Consider the following 11,283-nt stretch of genomic DNA (forward strand, 5'->3'; position numbering starts at 1 on the left):
AATAAATTCATTAAAAATCCTACAATGTGATTTTCTGGATTTCTTTTTCTCAATTTGTCTGTCATAGTTGACGTGTACCTATGATGAAAATTACAGGCCTCTCTCATCTTTTTAAGTGGGAGAACTTGCACAATTGGTGGCTGACTAAATACTTTTTTTCCCCACTGTATTATTTGCGGTGAGAGAGGTACCTCAGTCTTCTACTGGTTTTTCACCCTTTGAGCTCTTGCTTTCCTACAGACCCAGAGGACTGCTCGACATCGCCAAGGAGGCCTGGGAGGAGCAGCCATGCCAACAGCGGACACTGATCGACCATGTCGGGGCTATGAGGGAGAGAATGAAGGCCATCTATCCCATGATGCGGGAACACCTGGAGGCCAGTCAGCGGCAACAGCAAGCCTCCTACAACAGATCTGCTCAACCCAGGGAGTTTAAGCCGGGGGACAGAGTGCTGGTCCTGGTGCCAACCGTTGAGTGTAAATTCCTGGCAACCTGGCAAGGACCATATGAGGTCATTGAACGCATGGGAGAAGTAAACTACAAGGTGAGGCAACCAGATAAAAGGAAAACTGAGCAGATTTATCATGTTAACCTTTTAAAGAAGTGGCACGCCAGAGAGGCGCTGTTCAGCTGTCTACCCCCCACAGAGACCAAGGAACCGGCGCGAGAAGAGGTTCAGCTGGGTCCAAATCTGTCCCCACATCAACGACAGATGGCCCTGGAACTCGTGGAGCAGAACCAGGATGTCTTCTCCTCCCTTCCCGGTCACACAGAGGTGGTCCAACATGAGATCCACACCATGCCTGGCCGAACGGTAAACCAGCGCCCGTACCGCGTGCCAGAGGCTCGTAAAGTGGTTATACAGAAGGAGGTAAGGAAGATGCGGGAGTTGGGAGTAATCGAAGAGTCCCACAGTGCCTGGGCAAGTCCCATCGTACTAGTTCCCAAGCCAGACGGTTCAGTACGATTTTGTAATGACTATCGAAAGTTGAATGAAGTGTCTGAATTTGATGCATACCCAATGCCTCGTGTCGATGATTTAATAGACTCCTTGGGGCATGCTCGTTTCCTAACCACTCTTGATCTCACAAAAGGCTACTGGCAGGTGCCCCCTGACCCCGGCGTCTAAGGAGAAGACAGCCTTTGCCACCCCGGAGGGGGCTCTACCAGTATACCCGACTTCCGTTTGGTCTCCACGGGGCACCTGCCACGTTCCAACGCCTGATGGATCGAGTCCTTGCGCCCCACAAGAGTGCCGCAGCGGCTTATTTGGATGATGTTGTTATACAAAGTCCGGATTGGGCCAGCCACATACCCCGGGTACAAGCGGTGCTGGATTCGCTCAGGGAAGCAGGGCTCACGGCAAACCCGAAGAAGTGCAAGCTGGCCTTCAGTGAGACAAACTACCTGGGGTACACCATTGGGCGGGGGTTGGTCAAACCACAGGAAGCCAAACTGCGGGCCATACAGGACTGGCCGCAGCCCATCACCAAGAAGCAAGTAAGGTCATTTTTGGGCCTCGCTGGCTACTATAGACGCTTTATTGCAGATTTTGCTACCATAGCTGCACCGTTGACGGAGCTGACGACCAAACGCCACTCACGAATGGTGAAGTGGAACCCTGCGGCGGAGGCGGCTTTCCTCAACCTGAAGCGAGCACTCTGCTCCAGTCCGATCCTGGTAGTACCAGACTTCAAGAAGGAATTCATTGTCCAAGCGGATGCTTCGGAGGTGGGTCTGGGTGCTGTCCTCACCCAGGCACATGACGGTGAAGAACATCCCATTCTCTACCTAAGCAGAAAGTTACTTCCAAGAGAGAAGAACTATTCAACGGTGGAGAAAGAATGTCTGGCTGTAGTCTGGGCCCTGGAGTCCCTTCGGTTCTATCTCCTGGGCCGACGTTTCATGGTGGTATCTGATCACGCCCCTCTGCAGTGGATGGCCAAGAACAAGGAATCAAACAGTAGAGTAACCAGATGGTTTTTGAGCTTGCAACCGTTTAACTTTTCTGTTGTCCACAGGGCTGGCAAGCACCACGGCAATGCGGACGCCCTCTCCCGGCGTGATGCCTTCTTCGCTGCCTTTACCCCGACGAGGACGTCGGTCCCGAGGAGGGGGATGTGTGATGTCACGAGAGGCTGTGTCCTGGAGGGACGTTACATCCCCCCTGAGGTGGCTGCAAACCCAGACAGCTATGGCTCCATCTGCTGGTATGGTCGGGAACTCCACCCCTCTATGGCCAATCTTCCCACGCAGCTGAAACAAATGAGGAGCTGATGAGCTGAAGGTTTGGGGAAGGGAAGAGACACAGTCTCCAACCTGGGCTCTCTGGAGGACAAGAGGGCTGCACGTCCACTTCCATGAGGAATATAAGGATTTGGAGATACTTACCTTTGGGAAATACTCACCTTTGGATATATGCACCTGTGGAAATACGTGAGAGACATTTGGAAGGACTTTTTGCTGGGTTGGCCACTAGCTGCAACGTGGACTACAGTAAGGCTGGGGAAAAGTTATCTGAGCGAGTGAGAATTATGATTCTGGATGTGGAAGAGACATCCCTGAACGGTTAACCCTTAAAGAGCCACAAGAGAACAGAATTTTGTTATATATTCGTTAATTTCCCAAGACCTATAATAAAATCCTTGTTTTGTTTGAACCTTGTCTCCTTGCACTACTTGAGCAATCCCGCTGAAAGCTGTGTAGCCTCTCGTGACGTCACAGTATTCAGACCCTTTGCTATGAGACTCGAAATTGTGTTCAGGTGCATCCTGTTTCCATTGATCATCCTTGATGTTTCTACAACTTGATTGGAGTACACCTGTGGTAAATTCAATTGATTGGACATGATTTGGAAAGGCACACACCTGTCTATATAAGGTCCCACCGTTGGTAGTACATGTCAGAGCAAAAACCAAGCCATGAGGTCGAAGGACTTGTCCGTAGAGCTCTGAGACAAGATTATGTTGAGGCACAGATCTGGGCAAGGGTACCAAAAAATTTCTGCAGCATTGAAGGTCCCAAAGAACACAGTGGCCTCCATCATTCTTTAAATGGAAGAAGTTTGGAACCACCAAGACTCTTCCTAGAGCTGGCTGCCTGGCCAAACTGAGCAATCGAGGGAGAAGGGCCTTGGTCAGGGAGGTGACCAAGAACCCGATGGTCACTATGACAGCGCTCCAGAGTTCCTCTGTGAAGATAGGAGAACCTTCCAGAAGGACAACCATCTCTGTGGCACTCTACCAATCAGGCCTTTATGGTAGAGTGGCCAGACGGAAGCCACTCCTCAGTAAAAGGCACATGACAGCCCACTTGGAGTTTGCCAAAAGGCACCTAAAGGACTCTCAGACCATGAGAAACAAGATTCTCTGGTCTGATGAAATCAAGATTGAACTCTTGAAGGCCTGAATGCCAAGCGTCACATCTGGAGAAAACCTAGCACCATCCCTACGGTGAAGCATGGTGGTGGCAGTATCATGCTGTGGGGGTGTTTTTCAGCCGCAGGGACTGGGAGACTAGTCAGGATTGAGGGAAAGATGAACAGAGCAAAGTACAGAGAGATCCTTGATGAAAGCCTGCTCCAGAGCACTCAGGACCTCAGACTGGGGTGAAGGTTCACCTTCCAACAGGACAACGGCCCTAAGCACACCGCCAAGACAACGCAGGAGTGGCTTCGGGACAAGTCTCTGAATGTCCTTGAGTGGCCCAGCCAGAGCCCGGACTTGAACCCGATCGAACATCTCTGGAGAGACCTGAAAATAGCTGTGCAGCGACACTCCACATCCAACCTGACAGAGCTTGAGAGGATCTGCAGAGAAGAATGGGATAAACTCCCCAAATACAGGTGTGTCAAGATTATAACGTCATACCAAAGAAGACTCGAGGCTGTAATCGCTGCCAACGTGCTTCAACAAAGTACTGAGTAAAGGGTCTGAATACTTATGTAAATGTGATATCCTTTATTTTTTTGATATATATACATTTGTAAACATTTCTAAAAATCTGTTTTTGCTTTGACATTATGGGGTATTGTGTGTAGATTGATTAAAAAAAATAAGGCTGTAACGTAACAAAATGTGGAAAAAGAGAAGGGGTCTGAATACTTTCCGAATGCACTGTATGTTCCATACAGCAGGTTTTTAAAGGACCAAAGCGTTTGGTCTGCTTCCTGTTTTAATTTTTGCCATGGAAACAATATGGCTATACTGGTATCATCACATCCCTAGTAATTACTATAAGAGTAATGATGTAACTAGTATTATTAACTGGGTGGTTCTAGCCCTGAATGCTGATTGGCTGACAGTACTATAACAGTAATGATGTAGCTAGTATTATAAACTGGGTGGCTCTAGCCCTGAATGCTGATTGGCTGACAGTACTATAACAGTAATGATGTAACTAGTATTATAAACTGGGTGGTTCTAGCCCTGAATGCTGATTGGCTGACAGTACTATAACAGTAATGATGTAACTAGTATTATAAACTGGGTGGTTCTAGCCCTGAATGCTGATTGGCTGACAGTACTATAAGAGTAATGATGTAACTAGTATTATTAACTGGGTGGTTCTAGCCCTGAATGCTGATTGGCTGACAGTACTATAACAGTAATGATGTAACTAGTATTATAAACTGGGTGGTTCTAGCCCTGAATGCTGATTGGCTGACAGTACTATAACAGTAATGATGTAACTAGTATTATAAACTGGGTGGTTCTAGCCCTGAATGCTGATTGGCTGACAGTACTATAAGAGTAATGATGTAACTAGTATTATTAACTGGGTGGTTTTAGCCCTGAATGCTGATTGGCTGACAGTACTATAACAGTAATGATGTAGCTAGTATTATAAACTGGGTGGTTCTAGCCCTGAATGCTGATTGGCTGACAGTACTATAACAGTAATGATGTAACTAGTATTATAAACTGGGTGGTTCTAGCCCTGAATGCTGATTGGCTGACAGTACTATAACAGTAATGATGTAACTAGTATTATAAACTGGGTGGTTCTAGCCCTGAATGCTGATTGGCTGACAGTACTATAACAGTAATGATGTAGCTAGTGTTATAAACTGGGTGGTTCTAGCCCTGAATGCTGATTGGCTGACAGTACTATAACAGTAATGATGTAACTAGTATTATAAACTGGGTGGTTCTAGCCCTGAATGCTGATTGGCTGACAGTACTATAACAGTAATGATGTAACTAGTATTATAAACTGGGTGGTTCTAGCCCTGAATGCTGATTGGCTGACAGTACTATAACAGTAATGATGTAACTAGTATTATTAACTGGGTGGTTCTAGCCCTGAATGCTGATTGGCTGACAGTACTATAACAGTAATGATGTAACTAGTGTTATAAACTGGGTGGTTCTAGCCCTGAATACTGATTGGCTGACAGTACTATAAGAGTAATGATGTAACTAGTATTATAAACTGGGTGGTTCTAGCCCTGAATGCTGATTGGCTGACAGTACTATAACAGTAATGATGTAACTAGTATTATAAACTGGGTGGTTCTAGCCCTGAATGCTGATTGGCTGACAGTACTATAACAGTAATGATGTAACTAGTATTATAAACTGGGTGGTTCTAGCCCTGAATGCTGATTGGCTGACAGTACTATAACAGTAATGATGTAGCTAGTATTATAAACTGGGTGGTTCTAGCCCTGAATGCTGATTGGCTGACAGTACTATAAGAGTAATGATGTAACTAGTATTATTAACTGGGTGGTTCTAGCCCTGAATGCTGATTGGCTGACAGTACTATAACAGTAATGATGTAACTAGTATTATAAACTGGGTGGTTCTAGCCCTGAATGCTGATTGGCTGACAGTACTATAACAGTAATGATGTAGCTAGTATTATAAACTGGGTGGTTCTAGCCCTGAATGCTGATTGGCTGACAGTACTATAACAGTAATGATGTAACTAGTATTATAAACTGGGTGGTTCTAGCCCTGAATGCTGATTGGCTGACAGTACTATAACAGTAATGATGTAGCTAGTATTATAAACTGGGTGGTTCTAGCCCTGAATGCTGATTGGCTGACAGTACTATAACAGTAATGATGTAACTAGTATTATAAACTGGGTGGTTCTAGCCCTGAATGCTGATTGGCTGACAGTACTATAACAGTAATGATGTAACTAGTATTATAAACTGGGTGGTTCTAGCCCTGAATATATATATATTGGGGAAAGAAGCACCTTGCTATTGCTTGATGGATATAAAATAGGTCACAGCTTTCACAATGAACTGGCGGAGAAGTTTGAATGGCCAGAGCTTCTCTGGTGTGATGTGATCACATTGGACAATCAACTTTCAGTAACTTCAACAACAACTCAACAAGTCATTTAGTTGATTTCAGTTGATTTGGACTGTTGTTGGTGAGTGAAGAGAAGTGTACGCCCAAGCCACAAGCATGAATGCAGACTGCAGAGATATCATTACTACTTGAGATGAGAGATGAGATTGTACTTTATTAATCCACAAGGGGACAGTAGTTTAGATGAGATTGTACTTTACTAATCCACAAGGGGAAAGTAGTTTAGATGAGATTGTACTTTATTAATCCACAAGGGGGCAGTAGTTTAGATGAGATTGTACTTTATTAATCCACAAGGGGGCAGTAGTTTAGATGAGATTGTACTTTACTAATCCACAAGGGGAAAGTAGTTTAGATGAGATTGTACTTTATTAATCCACAAGGGGACAGTAGTTTAGATGAGATTGTACTTTATTAATCCACAAGGGGGCAGTAGTTTAGATGAGATTGTACTTTATTAATCCACAAGGGGACAGTAGTTTAGATGAGATTTATCCAGAAATAAACCTAGTACGTGTCTGGGATGATTAACTGTCCTCCTCAGTCACCTCAACATAGGGCTCTGGTCAAAAGTAGTGCACTAAATAGGGAATAGGGTGTTATTTGGGAAGCACAACTTTCTGCTCTGCTCTGGTGTGGCTCTGGCTGAGTAGATTATTTTAAGTACAGAGAGTAACTGGTCCCTGGAGCCTGGTCTGTGGTGTGTCTTGCTGAATAGTTTTCTAGGCAGGTGGTGTATCTCACTAAGTAGACTCTGAACTTAGTAAAGAGCGCTTCTATCCAGCTGTTCTGTTTTCTGGAATGTTCTCTTGAGAGAATGTATTGTTAATATCACAGCATTACCTGTGACACTCTGTGCCCACATACTCATTTTGTATTGATAAGTATCAACAACAAAACTAAAAAAAGGTATATTTCCTAAGACAAAATATGTGTGCATGCATCAGCTGTCCAAAAATAACACATCCTTTGTTCCATGTGTAAGGTTCCCCTGGTCTGCCTGGTCCAAGGGGAGAGAGGGGCTACTCTGGACCCCAAGGAGGAGAAGGGTCCCAAGGCAAACCTGGCAAGGAGGGGCTCCTGGGACCTCCAGGTAAAACAAACACACATTTGATCTTCACAAAGTGATACAGAAGCTCTGGAAAGGCTGTGAGGTCTTAATAAATACCATCGACACTGGCACGTGCAGAGTGCAGGGTTTTAATTTCTTCTCAAATCTTATAAAAATGAAAAATAATGACAAAGTTATAATAACCATAACTATACTTTTAACTCTAAAATGAACTAAATCAGTGTTCTGTTATTTCATCTGTTCATTTGTTCTTTCATCCCAGGTCTGAAAGGTGAAGAAGGTATGTTCATGTATCTCTTCATTAATAATGTTAACATGAAAGCACTGTGTGATAACTCTCTCATCTGTCCTCACTTGAATCCTGAATTTGACCATTTATGTTTGTTAGCGTGTTGTGTATGTTTGTACTCAGTGTTTGTCCTGTAGCCTTTAAGTACGTTGCGTCCTCCTGTATTGTGTCATACGATAGTAGATCTACATAGGCTTTAACTAACGCCACCGATGTGTTATGATACATCCACATCTCTAAACACACCTCTCTCCCCTGGTACCAGGTCCAGCAGGATAAACACACCTCTCTCCCTTGGTACCAGGTCCAGCAGGATAAACACACCTCTCTCCCCTGGTACCAGGTCCAGCAGGATAAACACACCTCTCTCCCTTGGTACCAGGTCCAGCAGGATAAACACACCTCTCTCCCCTGGTACCAGGTCCTTCAGGATAAACACACCTGTCTCCCCTGGTACCAGGTCCAGCAAGAGAAACACACCTCTCTCCCTTGGTACCAGGTCCAGCAGGATAAACACACCTCTCTCCCTTGGTACCAGGTCCAGCAAGAGAAACACACCTCTCTCCCTTGGTACCAGGTCCAGCAGGATAAACACACCTCTCTCCCCTGGTACCAGGTCCAGCAGGATCAGATGCCCATGTTCCTCATCTGTTCTTCTCAGCAGCTCTGACCCGCCCACAGGCCAGGGCAGGAACCATAGTCTTCAACAAGGTCTTTGTCAACAAGAAGGAGGTCTATAACCAACACACAGGTGTGTGTTTGGGATACTGTACATCTCTGTCAATATTTTATCATCTTAGTTCTTGAATCTTAGACTGGAGTATTTATTTGAGTAAATAATGAATACTGAATTCTGATATACTGTATGTTGTGCTTGTTTGAATGCAAAACACTCACGACACAGTTTGTTTTATTTGCTATGTCATTATATATTTTACAATACAACTTTGTTGTCCAAGAAAATTGAAGTTAATATCACTTGCTATAACACGCCACCATGTCTCTGTCTCCCCAGGTTACTTCACAGCCCCATTGAGTGGTAAATACTTGTTCAGCGCTACCCTAACATGCCATAAGAATGTGAAGATTGAGGCTGTCCTATCTAAGTGTAACTACGGCGTGGCGCGTGGGGGACTCTGCAGGCTACCAATCAGAGGGGCTGGAGAAACCCATGACAGAGGCCAGACACACGCCCCTATGAAGGTGGGAAATACCGTCTGCGTCTGCGTCGACCTGGTCACCGGGAAACTGGCCCACTGAAGCCCTCACCATCTTCAGCGGGATGCTGCTGTATGAGACCGTCTGATTGGCTAGGCTGTCAGCATGAGGCGGTCTGATTGGCTAGGACTGTCAGTTTGAGGCCATTTGATTGGATGGTTTGTACAAGAAGGATGAGTCTGATGGTGCTTACTGAGACAGCCAGAAGTGACTGAGAGGACAGTGTCTGAGATCAAGGTTGAATCAATGATGAAGATATAACTCTGTCTTTATGAATGAAGAAAAACATTAAGTTGAAGAAGTATCTTTTTATCGATCTATCCATTTGATGATTTGTTTTGTGTTTCCCAGTTTAAAGGAACAGATTAATCGGAACAAAGGGCCATTACACTTTATTCATTGACATTAACTTCCTTTGAAAGGAGATAACACTGCAGGGTTTTTACATTGTATTAATTCAAGAGTTTGTTCGGCACTATAAACTTGAACGTTTCTTGTTTCAGCTATCATCATAAGCTGGGCTGGAGGTCTCACACATATTCTTAAAGTTCAAAGCAAACTAGTTTGTTTTTTAAGTATCACACAAGAATTAAAAAATATTTTACACCCACAAATATGACTCTGGGATGGTTGTCCTGGGTTATTATTGAACACCTTTCAATTTCTATATGGTTCTGAAGTATGCAGTGAGGGAAAAAAGTTTTTGATCCCCTGCACAGCCAAGGCAACAAAGGAGTGGCTCAAGAAGAAGCACATTAAGGTCCTGGAGTGGCCTAGCCAGTCTCCAGACCTTAATCCCATACAAAATCTGTGGAGGGAGCTGAAGGTTCGAGTTGCCAAACGTCAGCCTCGAAACCTTAATGACTTGGAGAAGATCTGCAAAGAGGAGTGGGACAAAATCCCTCCTGAGATGTGTGCAAACATCGTGGCCAACTACAAGAAACGTCTGACCTCTGTGATTGCCAACAAGGATTTTGCCACCAAGTACTAAGTCATGTTTTGCAGAGGGGTCAAATACTTATTTCCCTCATTAAAATGCAAATCAATTTATAGCGTTTTTGACATGCGTTTTTCTGGATTTTTGTTGTTGTTATTCTGTCTCTCACTGTTCAAATAAACCTACCATTAAAATTATAGACTGATAATTTCTTTGTCAGTGGGCAAACGTACAAAATCAGCAGGGGATCAAATACTTTTTTTCCCTCACTGTATCTATATATGATATTAGTTTATCTTCTGTCTTTGTTAGTCACTCTCTGCCTTGTTTATTTCATGGGTGCAAAACAAATGGAGAGAAACACAATCAGGGGCGTCATGCACCCCCAAAATCTGAGAGGGCACAAAGTACGTGAAGATGGCTGGGGGGGGTCACACCTGAAACAGCTTTTTCCTGCAATCTAGAGCTGTAATCATTATGCTTAATTCTATGTAAATATATATACAGTGGGGAAAATAAGTATTTAGTCAGCCACCAATTGTGCAAGTTCTCCCACTTAAAAAGATGAGAGAGGCCTGTAATTTTCATCATAGGTACACGTCAACTATGACAGACAAAATGAGAGAAAAAAATCCAGAAAATCACATTGTAGGATTTTTTATGAATTGATGTGCAAATTATGGTGGAAAATAAGTATTTGGTCACCTACAAACAAGCAAGATTTCTGGCTCTCACAGACCTGTAACTTCTTCTTTAAGAGGCTCCTCTGTCCTCCACTCGTTACCTGTATTAATGGCACCTGTTTGAACATGTTATCAGTATAAAAGACACCTGTCCACAACCTCAAACAGTCACACTCCAAACTCCACTATGGCCAAGACCAAAGAGCTGTCAAAGGACACCAGAAACAAAATTGTAGACCTGCACCAGGCTGGGAAGACTGAATCTGCAATAGCTAAGCAGCTTGGTTTGAAGAAATCAACTATGGGAGCAATTATTAGGAAATGGAAGACATACAAGACCACTGATAATGTCCCTCGATCTGGGGCTCCACGCAAGATCTCACCCCGTGGGGTCAAAATGATCACAAGAATGGTGAGCAAAAATCCCAAAACCACACGGGGGGACCTAGTGAATGACCTGCAGAGAGCTGGGACCAAAGTAACAAAGCCTACCATCAGTAACACACTACGCCGCCAGGGACTCAAATCCTGCAGTGACAGACGTGTCCCCCTGCTTAAGCCAGTACATGTCCAGGCCCGTCTGAAGTTTGCTAGAGTGCATTTGGATGATCCAGAAGAGGATTGGGAGAATGTCATATGGTCAGATGAAACCAAAATATAACTTTTTGGTAAAAACTCAACTCGTCGTGTTTGGAGGACAAAGAATGCTGAGTTGCATCCAAAGAACACCATACCTACTGTGAAGCATGGGGGTG

The 11,283-nt window shown here is 44.3% G+C and overlaps 1 pseudogene; it reads left to right on the top strand.

Moving 5' to 3' along the window:
- Positions 1-8,996, top strand: part of LOC121548652 — a 30,215-nt pseudogene extending 21,219 nt beyond the window's left edge.
- The last annotated feature ends 2,287 nt before the right edge of the window (positions 8,997-11,283 follow it).

The sequence above is a fragment of the Coregonus clupeaformis genome, chromosome 33, assembly GCF_020615455.1.
Source record: "Coregonus clupeaformis isolate EN_2021a chromosome 33, ASM2061545v1, whole genome shotgun sequence".
Classification (NCBI taxonomy): domain Eukaryota; kingdom Metazoa; phylum Chordata; class Actinopteri; order Salmoniformes; family Salmonidae; genus Coregonus; species Coregonus clupeaformis.